The sequence below is a fragment of the Protopterus annectens genome, chromosome 16.part0 (assembly GCF_019279795.1).
Source record: "Protopterus annectens isolate FY-2018-M chromosome 16.part0, PAN1.0, whole genome shotgun sequence".
NCBI classification, from domain to species: Eukaryota; Metazoa; Chordata; order Ceratodontiformes; family Protopteridae; genus Protopterus; species Protopterus annectens.
In genome coordinates this window covers 108,626,786-108,646,199 of record NC_056750.1, presented here as the reverse complement: position 1 = coordinate 108,646,199, position 19,414 = coordinate 108,626,786, and positions in this window count along the sequence as shown.

Sequence of the window (19,414 nt, the reverse complement as noted above, 5' to 3'; positions counted from 1 at the left end):
TTGAATTTCGGAATTTCCAGAAAGGTGTTTAGAATGGATAAATCCAGAATGGGCCTCCAAGTATTTCCCTTCTTTGGCACTAAGAAAAGACGGGAATAAAACCCTGTGCCCCTTTCCGCAGAAGGAACTTCCTGTATTGCTCCCAACTGGAGCAGAGAAGAAATCTGTGCTTGTGCTTCCAGTCTTTGCTGATGAGGCACATCCGGCATACCTTTGAAAGGCGGGAATGTGTGAAAATAAAATTTGTAGCCTCGAGTTATAATGTCCAACACCCATTTGTCTTGGGTAACCAAATGCCAATTCCTTTTGAAAAGTCCCAGTTTTCCGCCTAGAGGAGCTGCCAGCAAAGCAGAGTCTGGCAGCTGAAGACACAGGTCATTGGGTCTGCTTCCGAAAGGACTGACCCCTGCCCTCCCCAGCAGAAGGGGTAGAAGAACTCAAAGACCTAGAAGTAACAGGGCCCTGAAAGGAAGCCCTACCTCTACCACGCCTCGACCTGCCTCTAGAATGAAAATCCGAAGAGGGAAAAGACCACCCCTTAGCAGGCCAATTCCTATTGAACTTAGGGGGCTGAACCTGTAAAATTCCTTAACTGTCTGCATAGACTTAGCTTTTTCCTCCATTTTTTTTAAAACTAATTCCACTGGAGGGCCAAAAAGAACATCAGATTGCAAAGGAGCATCCATAATTCGAGCTTTAACATGCTCTGACAAGGACTGATCTTTAAGCCAGGCATGTCTGCGAACAACAGAACTAGTAGCAGCCACCCTGGAAGAAGCTTGTAAAGCATCAAAACCACACTGCAAAGAATGCTTACCAACCTGGTCTGAAGCATGCACTAAATCCTGAAGCTCCTTACAGTCAATACCTTCAGCTAAACCATCTACTTTACATTTCAATTGACTTAACAAAAAATTGATACCTGAGCATATGAAACTGACAATTTAAAGCCCTCATAGCCAAAGTAGAAGAGGTATACAGTTTTTTACCCCACCTATCCAGGGCCCTAGCATCCTTGTCCAGAGGAACTGGATTCTTAACCACAGAAGCCTTAACACCTTTGGGGCCTTGAGAAATAGTTTCTGGATCAGCCCTAGGGCTCTTAAACAAGTACTTGTGAGCTTCCGGAACCCTGTAGTATCTATCTGGTTTAACAGGGGCAGGAGGCAGAGAATCTGGGTTAAGGGCAGCCTCAGAAAATACATCCTGAACAACATCCAGTACAGGAAGAATAGCCAAGGGCCTGTGCTGAGGCAAAAACAAAAATTCTCTCAGCCTTTTACGAGAATCAGAATAATCCTGGCCTTCCCATTTGAAATGTTCCCTCATGGAATGCAAAGTTTCAGAGAAAGAAAAATCTTCTGGAGGGGACGCAGAGGGAGAAGCATCCTCAGCCTCCGAATCAGAATAGGGAGGGAAATCCTGAAGGTCTTCCACAGAGGAATCTGACTCATTGGAAGACTGAACCAAACCCTCCAACTCTGTCTCTACCCTGGGCCTCTTCTCAGGGGGAGGCATGGAACCCCTAATTAAAGTAATCAAATCTTCAGCCATCTTTAACATGTGCTTCCTAGGAGCTGGACCCTGGGGAAAAGCACCCGCAGGGGCAGACTTAGACTTAGAATGGCCTTTGCCTTGAGAAGGAGGAGGCTTAACCACCCTACGAGGGGAGGGAGCCACAGACAACAGAGGAGCACCCTCACCCTGGCCTAACAAAGGAGAAGCCACCCCCTGTAGTAACAAAGGCTCCCCTTGACACTCTGGTACACTGTCAGAAAGAGCCACTGAAGCAGCCAGCGGTTCTACAGGACCGACGTCCGGAGTGGACACCTCATCCTGCTTGGACCGCAAAGACTTTTCTTTGCGCTTCTTAGAAGAGCCAGTCATTGGAGAATCCGACGGCATGTTGTAATTACAACGTTTACCAAACACCAGCCTAGCACAGTCCAACCGACGTTTAATAGTACGCTTATTAAAAGTAGCACAAAAGCGACACCCAACAACGTCGTGCTCAGGCCCTAAACAAGGAATGCAGAGTGAATGGTAATCCCTATGAGGAATCTGTTTCCCACAAGAAATACAGTTATTAACTTTTTCTGACATCCGGCAATACTGAGGCAAGAAAAAGACAAAAAAAAAAAATGTCCCCCAATGGGGTACTTAGCCCAACTTGGTCTCCGGTCTGAAACTCGAAAACCGACAATTCCAGAACGCCGAACGGCACTTGCAAATTCTGCTTCTGCTTAGGACCATGCGGCAAGAAAGACTGAAGTTATGGCGTCGGTCATGCGCATTTATACTGACACCACGTCAGTCTCGGGCGCCATGACCGACGCCAGATCTAGCCCTTTGGTATTCGGGCCGGTGGTGGGCAGCGGAGTACCCATTAGTCAGGACTGCAGCAATGGGAGACAACGAACATCTACTCTGTGACTTGACCTTTGGCTCATTTTCTAAACAGAAAACAAATCCTGCATCTGTAAACAAGTCGAGGAAGCCATAAAATAAAACTTTGTTGGATAACAGTAACAGTTTTATGGAAAAAAAAAAAAGAATCTGTGAAATTTATCTCATTGTGTTGCTTTTCTCCATGGCTCTGTGCTGACAAAGGGTTATTGCCTAGTTGGACATTCATGGTAAAGAAATGTGAAAGAAATAAATAAATACATGGTGTTCTTTTTCCCCTTGTTCACTGTAATGCTGTCATTCTGCTAATGAGAAAGATGCCAGCATTTTTTTGTTACAGTATGGTTCTGTACCTATTAGCCCGCGTTGGTGGTGCTGCGGTAATGTTGTCGCCTCACAGTAAGACGCTGTCCTGTTTGATTCTCAGCTAGAGCATCTTCTGCGTGGAGACATGCTTCAATGGGCGTACCTTCGTTGAAGGTTGTGCGTCAGGGCTGGTAACTCAGCACGTAAAAATCAACTACCAATCATTAGCGGACCGTTGTTCCGCTGTGGCGACCCCTAACCAGGAAAAGCCAAAAGACAAACAAACAAACGGTTCTGTACCTCTTAAGACAACAGTCAAGGTATTTATTTATTTATTTTATTTTATTTTATTTTACATTTGTTAACCGGGATGGTCCGACTGGATACATGTCCTTTTTCAGCGGAGGCCCGGGGAGAAAAGCTCCAACAGAGTTACATTGATAATTAGGTACAGTAAATGAGCTGAAAGAACTTAACAAAAACATAGGCTATTTACATACAAGTACAAGACTGCCATTACTATTTCTGCGATTACTACAAATGTAACATTAATAACATATTAGCAAGGACGGTAGGCAGTATAATGACATAGAGTTAGACAGGATACATATTTCTTTATCACAGTATACAAAGTACTTATCATCTTAGCTAGTTGTTTATGTTTTAGTTAATGGCACAGAGCTAGTCTGGGTTTGAGCAAGGACATAGCCAGTGTGACTTAAAGTGGAGTTTTAGACTATTTTTGAATTGACTTAGAGAAGTTGCAAGCGTGATGTTATTTGGGAGAGAGTTCCATATTTTACCAGTGGTGTTGGCAAATAGCGTCACCACCTAGGTTGAGAGATTTAGTTGTTTGGACAAGGAGTCTGTTTGCTGAGCGAAGGCAGCTTAGATTGGAGTAGGGAGTCATTAAGTTTTTAGTGCTGGGGTATTCTCAGGTTGTTTAAGGATTTTGAAGGCCTCTATGAGTTGGGACTGGTGAAGAAGGTGTGGGAATTCTATCCATCCAAGCTTTTCAGGTTAGTACAGTGGTGTGTTCTGTAGGGTAGGCCTGTAACGAACCTGGCAATGTGATTATAGCAGGATGAGAGCTTGGCCAGATCAGATTTGTTAAGGTGAGTGAGGACAGGAGAGGCATATAGTAGGGTAGAGAGAAGGTGTGAACGGGCTGTGGCTGCCCTGGCATTCGGGGTAAGGAAGGCTTTAATTCTATATAGGGTCCCAAGTTTCTTGTTGACCGACTTAATGGCTTGGTTGATATGTATATCAAATCTGAGTTTATTGTCAATGTTTACTCCTAATAGCTTTGTATAGGTGTCTGGGAAGATGATGGTCCCATTATTGGATTTTATAGTGAAATTTTCAGTCGGAGATCTATTGGTTGGGTAGAAGAGAAGTAACTTGGTTTTGTTTGGATTTAAGATCAGGAGATGGTTGGCAAGCCAGTTTTCAACTTTGGTGAAGCTATGTTGGGTGGTAGTTAGTAGATTTGCAAGAGAGGCATTGGAACATATTATAGTCGAGTCATCTGCATATTGAATGCAGGTGGCTTCAGGGATGACTGTTTGGATGTCGTTTATGAAGACTGAAAAGAGGAGAGGTCCTAATATGGAACCTTGAGGAACTCCTATGGTATTTGGTAGTAGGCAGGAGAGCTTGTTTTGCCACATTACTGCTTGTTGTCTCCCAGTGAGGTAAGCTTGAAACCAGTCAAGGGCTGGAATATCTAGATACAGGGTTTTTAAAGTATATAGAAGTAACTGATGGTTTACCATATCGAAGGCTTTCGATAGGTCCAGGAAGAGAGCGGAGGATATTTTTTTATTATTCCGGTTAAGATTAATGTTTTCAGTAAAAGAGAGGAGGGCAGTGGTTGTACTATGATGGGGTCTGAATGGGAGTAAGAGAATAACAGATAAAAACATGCATGGTTAGGGGAGAATAACTGTAAATTGTTGGAAAAAACAAGGAAAATATGTATTTCACCTTATCCCGATTTTAAAGGAGAACCGCATGCACAGACTAAAAAAACATGTTTATTTCATCATGTTTAGATGTTTCCAATATTTTAACACCACTGTGGGACTCTTTACAAGTTTTTAAATATTTTTATATGTAATTTAAGAGTCTGGCCACATGGGGTCAAGCGTCTTGCTGAAAGTTAAACATTTTTGTAAACCTCCATGTATCCCAGAATTCAGTGTTTGTCCTTAACACATTACATCACACAGCCTTTTTTGTTCAGAAACTTCTGTCACTGCATTCATTTTACATGCATACACAAGGGTTTTTCATTCTGTAAATTTCAACTAAAATATCCTGCTGTTAAATGCCTACTTAAAAAAACTAACTGAAACAAAGCCAAAGAACAGACTTGGAGTCTTTGTTTTACTGCTTCTTCTTTACAGAGATCCTAATTTGCACTGTTTTGTGATGCCTGAGCCATAGGTCATTAGATCATCTCCCCTCCCCATTCACACTTCCCCTCCCAAGCTGTCAAAGTGCTAAAAGTAATTTGACCTGTTGTTGCTTTGATTGACACCTCACCACAGGGGAATTGACTCATCCAATGTTTCCTAGTTGTAGCCTTTTCTTTCTAACAGTGGGACACTTATTTATGCAGCACCATGGCTTCCTGTCATGAAACAGGGATGCATAGTTTAGAGTATTTGGAAACACGCTTGTCAAATAAACTACCTACTTTCTCTGGGCTATTCTGTTTGCCTGAAATACACTATACACACAATATTTTAAGTGCTGTAAACAGAATAGTTAATGGACAAAAAATACTAATTTGACTTGCTTAAGGTTCAGGTATCATCTGCTTACTCAAATCACTGCTGACTCACTATACGAAGTCTTGTAAAGCCCATGTACACATTTTTGTTTATAGTTTACCATTATGCCAACAGTTACACATGTCTTATTACATGATTTCAACAGGTTTGCTGGTGTGTATTTCTTGATTTTTTTACGTGAAAACAGTGGCCCAGTGTGTGATCATACCGTGATGTAGATCCATGCTGAAAAGCACTATGTGCAAACAGTAATACATGTAGTACAGCAACAACATGTTCCATGGAGGCTTTTGCAAGACAGTGTCTAATTGCATTTTGATAAGTATACCTGCTTACACACCCTTTTTGTGTTTCTCCTTATAAAAAGCCACATCACTATTCATCATATATCAGAGATTTTTGTTTTCAGCTTTAACACAAATATATTACATATGCAAATGCTTGCACCCCCCACACACTCCTTGCTTGCACCCCCCACACACACACACACTCCTTGCTTGCACCCCCCCACACACACACTCCTTGCTTGCACCCCCCCACACACACACTCTCCTTACTTGCATCACACACACACACACACACACACACACACACTCCTTACTTGCATCACACACACTCCTTACTTGCATCACACACACTCCTTACTTGCATCACACACACACACACTCCTTACTTGCATTCACACACACACTCCTTACTTGCATTCACACACACACTCCTTACTTGCATTCACACACACACTCCTTACTTGCATTCACACACACACACACTCTACTTACTTGCATCCCACATACACACTCCTTACTTGCATCCCACACACACACTCCTTACTTGCATCACACACACACACACACACACACACCTTACTTGCATCACACACACACACACACACTCCTTACTTGCATCACACACACACACTCCTTACTTGCATCACACACACACTCCTTACTTGCATCACACACACACACACACACACACACACACACTACTTACTTGCATCCCACACACACACACACACACACACACTACTTACTTGCATCCCACACACACACACACACACACACTACTTACTTGCATCCCACACACACACACACACACACACTCCTTACTTGCATCACACACACACACACTCCTTACTTGCATCACACACACACACACACTCCTTACTTGCATCACACACACACACACACACACACACACACACACACACACACACACACACACACACACACACACTCTCCTTACTTGCATCCCACACACACACACTCTCCTTACTTGCATCCCACACACACACACTCTCCTTACTTGCATCCCCCCCACACACACACACACACACTCTCCTTACTTGCGTCCCACACACACACACACACACACACACACTCTCCTTACTTGCATCCCACACACACACACACACTCTTCCTTACTTGCATCCCGCACACACACTAGGGGAGCTGGCACTACTAGTCATTTGCTGTGAAAACGAATTAAGGCAATTCGTTTATTATTGCTTTGTTAACAAGTGAATTTGCCCTTTTGGGCCTTTTTTATCCATAACTCGTGCAACAAGGGCAAGGGAAAAGCACACAAACATACATAAGGATAACTTATTACCCAAAATCAATAAGCATGTTTTGGGAGGAAAGAGTAGTACTTGAGAACAGGGAGAACATTCAAAATGCCACACAGATAGTAACTGAAGAGCGGAAGCAGTCCAAGGGGCCTGAGCAGGACTTAATAGATTCTATTACACAACTCGTGTTAAGTTGTTTAAAAGGTAAACCACTTCCGAATGGAAGCGAGCAAGCTGTAAACACGGCAATCACTGTTCCAGATAGCGTTTGCAGGTCTGGAGCATTGTCTGATAAAAACGAGACTGTAAATGTTCCTTTGACAAACGGTGAGGAAATACGACTAGAACATACTGGCAGTATCTGGGGATATATTAATAAAGAACATGTTAATCCATTCACTGAAGTCCAAGAGGCAACGGGTGAAAAATCAGTAAGTAACATCAACAATAACTTGCAGAGTTGTAAAAAACTCATTTTTGACTTGGAAAGATTAGTTACCAGGCATGCTATGCTGCGCTTAGAAATTCAATATCTAAGTGAATGTATTTCAAGGAACATAGTACCCAGGGACTCAGGACTGCCAAATTTCCGAACTGTGTCAGTCCTGGGGATGAACTTTGTAACACTTTGATTAGGTTATATAATGATACAGGTGTTGCCATGATGCACATTTTAGTAGCACACTATGAGACTGAATTGCGCCAAATAACTGACGACATCAAAAGTTTAGATAAGATCAAACATTTTACCTGTTTTTCACAACTTGTGTCTTTGTATAACAGCATTGAAGCTAAAACCAACCGGTTTCAGGCTACGATTATTGCAAGAAAGCAAAACAAAATGAGAAGGGATATTGTTTCTTATGGGGCGAATGAAGCATATATTTGTGTGTACAATGAAACGAAAAACGATAACAATAATTCTAAGAGAGACTGTTTAACATCTTTGAACAGTTTTGGTAAGGAGACAGTTACTGGTACTTTAAACAACGATCGTTTGTCTCCTTCTACAACTTCTTTGACTACAAATCTTGTGCACAATGAGGGTCAGAAAGAAGTTGAAGTTGATAACAGACATTCAATAGTTAATATTGAGGCTTCTGACAACAACGAAGCCTCGGCCTCTACTAGTTTTGCGGAAATTGTTAGTTCTAATACTAATCAAAGGGGTGGCCCTTTTCACCCTCACAGCACCTAAACCAAGAGGACTACCAGGTGGTTCAATTCCACCCAATACAAAGAGAAGTCCAAAGGGAAGAACAAAAAGAGGTGGTGATAGTACCACCGGTGGACAATGATTTTTCTATTACTATTGTCAATTATAGTGATTGTTTATTAACAGAATCTTGTGAAAATGTGTTGAAAAAGGGTTCTAATTTTATTCCATCTAATAAGGTGGAATTAGGTAAATTACTGGTGGATTTCAGACTTTTTATGCGTAAACTGAATTTAAAATATATTTTAAAAGACACGTCCACAAGTAACTTAGAACAAAATAAGGTATTAAGAAAACCAAGCACTTTCAATCCTTCATTAGTAAATACACTTCATGTATTTCAAAAAATCTGTGAAAAGAACTTAGGGAAATGAATACAAGTGTTGCACACAATAATTTGACAGTAACAGAACGTGATGCTTTGTTCAACTTAAGTACTACTGATATTAGGGTCATGAAAGCGGACAAAGGTGGAAAGATCGTGGTCATGAATAAGGCAGACTATGACAAATCCATTACATATCTGCTTAGTGACACTAATAATTTAAAAGTCAATATAGAATTTATTTCGAACAGTTACAGAAAGGTCAATACATTACTGTTCGATATGTTGTGTCAGGAAGAGATAGAAAATTTGGACTATGATTATATGTTGATAGAACAACCTAGGATGGCTAATTTTTTTGGTATCCCTAAGTTACAGTACGACAACGAAGATTTAACATTCAGGCCCATAGTATCATCAAAAAATTCAAAAACAGAAAATATTTCTACATTGTTGGATAACATTTTAAATCCAATAGCCCAAAAGGCTGAATACTTTTTAAGAGATTCTTGGCATTTATTGGAAAGACTAAAACAAGAAAAGTGTAAACTCAATGATGTGAATTTTGCAACCCTTGATGTTAAGAGTTTATACACTTCTATAGATCAAGAGATAGGTATTGATTATCTGAGGAACTTCCTTACACATAATACAGTCTTGGGAAATACAAGAATTTGTACCATATGTTCTCTAATGGAAGTGGTATTAGATAATTTTTTCAAGTTCAATAACATCACTTACAAACAAATATCTGGAGTTGCAATGGGGGCTAGGGTAGCACCAGCTTTCGCCAACATTGTCATGTCAAATTGGGAACAAGAACATCTAAAAAAGCACCCAAATTTTACGAAGGCAATTTTCTATGGTAGATACATAGATGATTTGTTTTTCGTGTGGACAGGGGACAAAATTGAGTTTGACAATATGGTGAATGACCTAAATAAAACAGATTTCTTGTATTTCAAACCTAGTGGTTATGGAAGGTCAATCAATTATCTTGACATAAGCCTGTACATTGATTTGGCTAATGAAATCTTACACAGTAAAGTATATAGAAAACCATGTTTTACCAACCAATACCTACATAAAGACAGTCTTCATCCAATACACATGAAGAAAAATGTAATTAAAGGTCAGATGATTAGACTGAGTAGGTTAACGTCAGAAGACAACATTTATTATGAAGAACTATTACTGTTAAGGAAATAGTTTTTGGAAAGAGGATACAATAAGCACTGGATAAAGGGGCTAGAAAAAGTAGTAAGAAAACTTAGAGATAGTGTTGCCAAGCCAATACTTATCATTACTAGTAATAAAGTTATGAGAGAAATTTCATTAGGACACATAGAAAAAAAGAGATGAAAATGATTTTCTCACTGCATTTCCTTTGCCAATATCCAACGAAATGGGACTTAGAGAAATTATAGAAAAAAATTGGAGGATTATTCTTGGTAATAGAGAACTGATGTCTTGCGTAGGGTTAAGACCAAACTTCACATACAAAAATGTGACTAACATAAAAAACATTTTGGAAAATAATACTAATTTAAGAAAAACACCAACAAGAGAAATTAGCAAAAAGAAAGGAACTTTTGCGTGCAAGGATTGCAGGCAATGTCGCTACGTCAGTAACACCTCTTTTGTGACACTGAAACACATAAATAAAACATTTTGGGCACATAAGTATTTCAACTGCCATAGTGACCACGTAGTTTACATTGCAACTTGTGTAACATGTGATAATTATTATATAGGCAAGACTAAGAGAGTGTTACATCGCAGGATTTATGAGCACAATCTAGCGATTAAAAATAAGGACAAGAACAATTCCCTAGCAAAACATTCCCAGGTATGTGTAGATTTCAAAAAGTTTGAATTTTTTGTTTTAGACTTTGTTGAGAAGGGCTTATTAACTGGAGATACAAATAGGCTAGAACAAAAAGAGGCAATATGGCAGCTATGTTTAGGAGCGGATGAACCTCCGGGGTTAAATGAAGTTATAAACATAAAATGTTTCCTGACACACAGATAGTAATTAAATATATCTATTATGTATAAATATGAATTTTTAATTGGTTAATGTTGTGACATTGTATAGTATCAGGTTTGTTTTTTGTTAATGTGTAGATATAGAATGAATTTTTATTTTTACTTACATTTAGTAACACAAAGACATGCTCATGAGAGCAGATGTGCAAGGCAAATACAAGTGTAGACTTGTATACAACATCTAGAGGTACACTTGTTTATATTGTCACGTTTGAAGTGTAACAACATGCACTATTTTGGTTAAAATACCTACATTATAGTAATCACATATTTACATAAAATAGATAAATAATATTCTTTATAGATGAATATGTTATTGATTGCAGATCATCATCTAGCATATGTATAGTGTATGAATTATTGTATAATTAATTGTTAGAATAGTACACGTGTGTACATATATATTAATGTATATATCTTTTGAATGTGTTATTACAGATTTTCTGAATGTGTCATTACAGACTTTTATTGCACAGATTTTTATTACATAGGAAAAAGTTTGGCAAAGTAAATTTTACATCATTTCCAGTAGTTTTGTATAAAACGGGAGCGTGGGAGATCTCCCGTTTTTTCTGAAGAAGTTCACGTAGAAATAAAAAGTGAAAGAAAGCACTAAATTTTCATCTGGCTGTGTGGATTCCTTTAGTTTTGCTGGCTGCTGTGAATTTTGTCATTTCAACATTATTATTGCTTTGTTAACAAGTGAATTTGCCCTTTTGGGCCTTTTTTATCCATAACTCGTGCAACAAGGGCAAGGGAAAAGCACACAAACATACATAAGGATAACTTATTACCCAAAATCAATAAGCATGTTTTGGGAGGAAAGAGTAGTACTTGAGAACAGGGAGAACATGCAAAATGCCACACAGATAGTAACTGTAGAGCAGGAAAAAAAAACATGACCTGTGAGGCACTACCACAAAGCCACCATGCTGCCCAGCCTTATAATGCACAATCCAGATATGTTGTATCATCACAAACTTGGGTAATTCACAAACAAAGCAAATGTGTACAAAAATCAAGTTAAGGCAAACATCTGCCAACACAACAAAATGTCAGGCTTGCCAGTCACCCTGATCTCTACAGGACATTTCCTGCGGTATTACTATTATGTCTGGCAGTTAGCACAAAAACACAAACTCTGAGTTGTAAATGAGCTGCTATCTGTGTCCACTGTATAGGGCTTAATTCCTTCCACCTGCGATTGATTACTGTGTGACACTGAACAAGTCACGTAACCAGACTGTCACTTTTCATGGGTGACCCAGGAGCACTATTTGTCCAATGAGCTTACTGTCAACAAATAAGTGAAATAAAGAAGTCCCAGTTTTAAAACCGTTCATGAGGCAGTGACCCTTCCAAGTGCCGTTTCCTACTTAGCCTGAAGGAACACAGTTGCAGACAGATGAACACATTGGGCTCACTCCAACTACTTTTCCTGACACTTTTCCTATTAAATGTTCATTTCCTGACAGGTTGGTAATTCACCATCCAAGAAATGACACACACACAAATTGGATTTCAAGATCCAGCAGCCTGAGCTACAACTAAAAAATAAACTTGCACATGCAAATTTAACATTAAAAAAAAACACATTCCGAACTCAGCAGCCACTGAACAAAACTCTGCAGCAGCGGTACGCAAATAAAGCACATGGCGAGCCCCCCAAAAAGAAAACATTAATTCTTTCTGAACATAAATCGCCAACCATGTATCCTACACACAGACACACTCTAGCATACTTCATCGCTCAGTCGCACTTGCATTTGTAGTTCATTCCAACAAGCAGCATTACCCATTGGCATCAACCACGCAAAGGACTCCACAATTAAAAAAAATGCAGCATTCACACACAATAAGTCCAAACATTCTCACACACAAAGAAAACAGCAGCTGGAACACTCAAAAGTAATAACTTAACTGAATTTAAACAAATGCTCACTCGCACATACATATTTACCATTTGCTCACACACACACGCGGACTAAACACAAACTCAGAAGCAGCTTGCATCTAACACCCGCGGACATTACAAAAGGCGATAGCAGCAGCATCGGAAAACAAAGCAGTACACAGTGAATATGCCATTATTATGCAACTAGCAGCAGTAAAAAGTATATATTTCTATACTACATCTATCTACTGAAGCACGTGGATCACAGTGAAAATAAACTCCTAGCGAAAAACTTGTGGGCACAAAACATCTTTACTATTAATGCAGTAACACTCACCCTAATTAGAAACAATATTTCTTGCTAACTCACCTTAACACCAAAAAGATTAAAACTCACCTTAACACCAAAAAGAGAGAAGGCAAGCAAACGTTTTAGTCCTTCAGTAGAATGTCCCCGGCAGGATTCACTTCTAAAGAAAGGAAGTTCCACACAGCAAATTCTGTGTTCTATTATATTTATTGAGTGGGCTGGACAAGACAGCACTGACATCACTTTCTAGGAGGTTCACTGGCTACTTGTGTAGAACATGCTAAGGGAGTGTTGTCATCGGTTTTTGGGAGGGAACTCTTTAGTAACTACTACAGAAGTGTAGTAGTCCTGACGTCAGCAATTCAGAGCCAGCTAGAGGGTTTTATAGGGCGGGATTAATTCAGTTTGAAACGGAGACGAACATACTACGGGAAAAAAAGCTTATGAGGAGAAAAACAGTGGAATAAATAATTTTTAGCTACTGTGTAAATTTATGTTTGCAAGATCAAATAAAGCAGATGAAAAGATGCAGCAAGTTGAGGAATGTGATTTACTTCATAGGTTTATACTAGGCTATCTGCCCTAAGGCATTTATAAGCCTAGCCCAAATTTTTGTGGCTTACGCCACCCCTTATATGAAAAAATACTGTGCCCATTAGTTTGTTGTGCCTCTGTCCAGCAGTGACACAGAGATAATTCCCGGGGTAAACCTACGATCCCCATCCACAGGTCTAGATTTCTCTTGAACAGAGTCAGCGAGGTGCTCTGCCTCACATGGACCGGGATTTTATTCCACAGCATAGGGAGTCTCTGAGTGATAAATCTATCCCTCCAGCACGTCCTATTTATATCCGTGCTAAGGTTTAAGTCGCTTGCTCTAGTGGTTTTGGTGGATTTGGATTTTTTGAGGTGGAGCATGTCCATTAATTCCGGGTTGGACATGGCCTTGTATGTCAGGCACATGTCACCTCTGAGCAGACGGTATGCGACTGAATAGAGCTGGAGTTTCTTCAATCTGGCAGCATATGACAGATTTTGGAGTCCCTTTATCCTTTTGGTGAGGAACTTTTGGGGTCTCTCCAATTGCTGCAGATGTCGGGTGAGATACATCCCGAATGGGGCATTGTACTCGATCATTGGTCTGATAAGTGAAGAGTACAGGGGAACAATGACCTCACTAGATCTGGATGTGAATCCCTTCATGATCAGGTGGGCAATGTAGAAGGTCTTTCTAACCACTTTAGCAACGTGAGTGTCAAAAGAAAGGCCACTGTCAACCTGGGTCCCCAGGTCCCTGATAACCTCTTCTGTGCTTAGTGGATTGCCACCTATATGGTAGCTTGGGGTTACCTTGTTTTTCCCGAAAGGTATGACTATACATTTTTTGGCGTTTAACTTCAGGCCATGGCTCTGGTACCAGCTATCTATTTCCGTGAGTCCCTTCTGAAGGATATCCGTGTCCGATGCACTTTCCACTATGGCGCCCAGTTTGCAGTCGTCTGCAAACTTTGTCAGCCAAAGTCCTCCCATGTTGGCCTGTACTTCTGAGAAGTAGATGCCAAACAATAGGGGGCCAAGGACCGAGCCCTGTGGGACACCACTTGTGACCGGCTTGGAGTCTGACACAGCGCCAGCAACTCTAACCCTGTGGGTTCTGTCCTTAAGCCAGTTTGCAACCCATCTTGTGACATATGGGTTTACATTTAAGCTGGTAAGTTTTTCTACAATACCCGAGTGGGGTATTGTGTCGAAGCCTTTGCAAGGTCAAGGTAGGGTGTATGGACTGCCTTTCCCTCATCAATGGCCTTGGTGACTGTTTCGAAGAAGTCGACCAAGTTCAAAAGGCATGATCTTCCCTTGACAAAGCCAAACTGGGTCGGGTTCAATGTCTGCAAGTCCCCTATATCTTTGTTTATGAGCTCCATTATGATCCTCTCCATAGCTTTGCAGACTAGACTTGTTAAGCTTATGGGCGGTAATTACCAGGGTCCGTAGAGGCGCCGCCTTTGTGGAGTGGGACCACAGTTGCTGTACACCACTCCTTGGGCACGTATCCTGTGGTAAGGCTGAGATTAAACAGCTGCCTTATGTGCGGGTTTAATTCCTCATTTAGCTCGTGTAGCACACAGCCGGGGACACCATCCGGTCCCATTGATGCTGTGTTTTTAGCTTTAGAGAGAGCAGCTTTCACCTGCGCATTTGAGATGTCCGGGAGGCTACACTCGGCTGGGATAGTTATCTCTCCTTTAGGGGTGGAGAGGGGGGTGAAGTTTGCACTGAACCTGTCTGCCAGTATGTTGGCAATGTCTGTGGGTTCAGTGATTTTTGTATCATTTTGGACTAATTCTGAGCATATCTGGGAGTTTCCACCCAGGTTCCTAACATAGCTGAAAAAGGCCTTATGATTGTCCTTTGAATCCATGGCAATTTTTCTCTCAAAATTGGCCTTAGTTGATTTTATGAGTGCTCGTATTTTTTTACTAATAATGATCAGGGGTGACTTCCCTTTTATGGATTTTGTTCTATCATGTAATAGCTTTCTCCTCTTATTGTAAAGTTTGTTAATGGCTGGGGTCCACCAGACTGGACGTTTGCCCTTTGTGGAAAGAGTCTTGGTTTTATTTGGGATTGCCTGACCCATGCAGTCCTGGAGGTGTTCATAGAAGGCATTTGTAAGGGCTTCCGCAGCTTGGGTTGTGGTTTCCACTGGCTCAGGGGCCTTGAAGGATACCACACCAGTCTTGAGTAGTGTGAAGTTTGCTTTAGAGAAGTTCTTCACTATGGTCTTTTTTGTTTGGGGTGGGGGTGGGATGTGGATTTCCAGTGAGATTAGTCTATGATCAGATCTCACCAATGAGGGATATACTTCCGGTGTGGAGCATTTTGTCCCCATGTTTGTGACAAATAGATCTAGTATATTTTCTCTTCTCGTGGGAACAGTGACTAGCTGTTCCATGGCATTTGAATTTATGAACTCCAGGAACCGTTGGGCTAGAAAGTTAGGGCTTGAGTAATGTTCCCAGTCTATATTCGGGTAGTTGAAGTCACCCAGTATGATGGTGTTTGGAGATACATTTATACCCTCCAGTGTCTTCAGGAAGGCTGTGTGGGGTTCCTGAGTTTGAGAGGGTGGCCTGTAGCATGCTACAATTTGTAGAGCAGTTTTGCCTATGGTTAGTTGCACTTGGATGGTTTCCGAAGCTTCGTGCGTTGCCACCAACCTGGAGGTGTGGGTATCCTTTATGAATATGGATACACCCCCTCCTTTTGTGGTGTGGTCCGGGTTTTGGGGCCGGAACGCATGATATGAGGTAAAACCTAATAGTGCCGGGGTGCTCTCAGAAGCCTTGAACCAGGTTTCAGTTACAGCACAGACATCGATGTTCTCCATACTGAGAAGGGTCTCGAGTGAGTGCATTTTGAGATTTAGACTTCTGGCATTGAGCAGCATTACCATCAGTTTCTTCCCATTTTTGTTTTCTAGGGTGGTAGGTTTAGAATTTGAGCCTTGCCTAAAAAAGGCACTATGGGGGTGGCAAGAGCCTTAGCCAATATCCGGAATCCCAGGGGTGACAGGTGCAAGCCGTCCCTTGCGAAGCAGCATGGCTTATCAAGCATGTCATCCCAGGCAGACAGACACTGGATCCCCTTTGAATGACACCAGACATTAAGCCAATTGTTAAAGCTGATCATCTTGTCTCTATATTGTGGCATCATTCTTGGTGAAGGAAGGATACTGCTCAGGGTTAGGGTCATACCTGCCTGGGCTACATAATCAGAGAGCTCCTCTATGTCTCTTTTCATGTAGTCCAGGGAGGTACGTCTCAGGTCGTTCACACCAGCATGGACAATGACTGTGTCATATTTGTACTTGCCGTGGAGTGACCCGAGTGCTTGTGTTATGTGGCGGATTCTAGCGCCCGATAGGCAGCTTACTGTGACCCTCTCCTTGTTCAGCCTGGTGAGTGGGATGTCAGTGTGTCTGACTATGGAGTCACCTATGACAAGTATGTTTGGTGTTGTATTTGGCCTAAAGGGCTGTGACTGCTTTGCACACTGCTTTTGTGGTTTATGTGTTGCTTGTGGGGTGTCTTGAGGTAGCAGTTGTTTGGGTGTCTGCTTTGGAGGCCTCTGCTGTTTAGGTAAATTTTTACTCAGAGCCTCTGAATATGTCTTTGTGTGTTTATGTGTTTGATTCAGTGGAGTGGTAGCATTATGTGAGGCTGGTTTTGTGGTGTGTGTAGTTGCCTTCTCCTCCTGTCTGGTCTTGCCAGTCCTGAGTTGAGAGCTCAGCCTCCAGTTTGGCTAAATAGCTGCATCTCTCGCAAGTATTTGTGTTATGTGGGAGGAGGAGAGGGTTGTCTGTGTACATGAGGCAGTTATAACATTGCCTCAAGATTCCCAGATTCACCAGCTGGACCGGAGAGAAGATTGACAACTGACCTTTGGACATGCTAGAATAATATTGGGAATTCCTTAATTGAAAACAAGGGCCAGTGGGGAGTGAGGGTGTAGTGCTTTTAATTTTTAGTGCTGACTTATATAATTGCTTTAGTGAGCAAGTGCCAGGTAACTTGAGTGCAATGTGTTACAAGTAACTAAATGCAAAACGACAAACAGTAACTTTCTTTCAAGTGAAACAAGGAAATAAGTACAGTAAGCAATGCAGATATCACTAGTGATCCACAGAAGCGCTGAGAAGTTGCATATTAGGTGGAATTAGCTTCCAGGAAATAACAAGCAAACAAACAACAAGCATATAAACAAAGCTAGATTCAGCAGGCCTGGATCTAGTCTATGCTAGAGCAAACAAGGTGAACCAATTTCAGTAAGATACAGTTCAAATATTCAGGCACTATAAACCTTTAACCAGAAATTCCCAGCTCAGAAGGGCAGAGTCCAGCCTCTTCTCCCACAAGAGTGCAGACCACGAACCTTCTTAATGTAAAATAACTGGCCTGAAGCCCAAGTGCCTAAACCAGAACTAATACACTTGGGCACTGGGCTCTCAATCAGCAGTTCCCAACTTAGAAGGATGAAAGCTACCTATCCTGCCACCACAGTGCTTGCCACAAACCTTCCTAATGTAAAACAACTGGTCTGAAGCCCAAGTGCTTAATCCAAAAGACTTGAATGATAGCTACACTTTAATCAAGTTACAACCAAGCAGTAATAAATACCATTGAATACTTTAGAGAATGTCTGGATTAGTGCTCAAGTTACACAAACAAAGCTAGATCCAGCAGGCCCGAATCCAGTCTATGCCACAGCAAACAAGGCGCACCAACTTCAGTAAGAAACAGTTCAGATATGCATGCACTATAAGCCTTTAACCAGAAATTCCCAGCTCAGAAGGGCAGAGTCCAGCCTCTCCTCCCACAAGAGTGCAGACCACGAACCCTCTTAATGTAAAATAACTGGCTTGAAAGCCCAAGTGCTTAAACCAGAATTAATACACTTTTAGAATAACAGACACTGAGCCCTCAATCAGCAGTTCTCAACCTAGAAGGATGTAAGCTACCTGTTCTGCCACAACAGTGCAGACCACAAACCCTCTCAGTGCAAAACAACTAACTGGTCCGAAGCCCAAGTGTTTAAACCAAAAGGCTTAGAATGAGTTACACCAAGCAGTAATAAATACAATTGAGTATTTTAAGATGATGCAAAAGTAAAAAGAAGTAGGTAAAAACACAAGTACAGTAAAAGCAGATGAATTTTTTTTTTTTTTTCTGAACAAGTGCTGAGATCAAAGAAACAGATTTGAGTGATGAAACTAGAAAACTGGCTAGTTATAAGAAAAAAAAAACAAGCTAGAAGGCTTCCCTCAAACACAGAAGGGCTTGGGGGCTCAGAAGCCAACAAATAGTCTGTACCACTTAAGAAAGGCAGGAAATAAGCTTAATTTTTTTTTCTTCTATTTCCCAGATGCTCTCTTTGTACACAGTAGGAGTGCCTGAAATCAGAATATGATCTCACTGCACTCAGTTGAGTGAGGAAATGAGATGGGCCCAGAGGCAGGCTGAGGGGCGGGCAGTTTCAATGCCACTAAGATTAACACCAAAACAAAAACAGGGCGGGTGGGTGTTTGTTCTCCTTTAATAGGACTAATATTTTAAAAATGTCCCTGATTTTTTTCTTGATGTGTCCCTGATTCTGTTGAAATATGTACCCATTTGGTTGAGAGGTCTGACTCAGACCCATTATAGAGTATAATGCCCCTTACAAGACACTGGCAACAGCTGGAAAGACCACAGAAGTACCTCTTCAAGAAGAATACTGGCCTCAAACAGATGCTGTATGAAGAAACTCCAGCTGTACTCAGTTGCATACCACTTATTCAGAGGTTCTCTGCCTGATATACAAGGCCATGTCCAACCCGGAATTGATGGACATGCTCAACCTAAAGAAAACCAACTCCCCTTGAGCCACATGCTCTAGGGATCTAAACCTCACCATAACAATAAGTAGGATATGCTGGAGGGATAGATTCCTGTCCCAGAGACTTCCCATGCTTTGGAACAAGATTCACATCTACATTAG